Source organism: Rhincodon typus, unplaced genomic scaffold (genome assembly GCF_021869965.1).
Source record: "Rhincodon typus isolate 14 unplaced genomic scaffold, sRhiTyp1.1 hic_rhity00004698, whole genome shotgun sequence".
In the NCBI taxonomy this organism is placed as follows: domain Eukaryota; kingdom Metazoa; phylum Chordata; class Chondrichthyes; order Orectolobiformes; family Rhincodontidae; genus Rhincodon; species Rhincodon typus.
In genome coordinates this window covers 7588-7941 of record NW_025970336.1, presented here as the reverse complement: position 1 = coordinate 7941, position 354 = coordinate 7588, and the positions used below count along the sequence as shown (strand labels likewise).

General features: G+C 51.7%; 1 protein-coding gene across 1 annotated transcript in view; it reads right to left on the bottom strand.

The window, feature by feature from the left end:
• Positions 1 to 354, bottom strand: part of LOC125481975 (zona pellucida sperm-binding protein 3-like) — a 6101-nt gene that overhangs the window by 4260 nt on the left and 1487 nt on the right. The gene's annotated exons all lie outside the window — the stretch shown is intronic.

The window sequence follows — 354 nt, the reverse complement described above, 5'->3', positions numbered from 1 at the left end:
CAACTTCCTCTTCCAATTCCTCCCACATCCTACAGACAAATGGGGTGACCATGGGTACCCACACGGGCCCAAGCTATGCCTGCCTCTTTGTAGGTTACGTGGAACAATCCCTCTTCCCGATCTACACAGGCCCTAAACCCCACCTCTTCCTCCCTTACATTGATGACTGTATCGGTGCCACCTTGTGCTCCCACCAGGAGCTCGAACAGTACATCTATTTCAACATGTTCCACCCCAACCTTAAGTTCAACTGGACCATCTTTAATACATCCCTCTCCTTCCTGGACCTCTGTCTCCATCTCGGGCAACCACCGAGAAACTGATATCCATTTCAAGCCCACCGACTCCCACAGC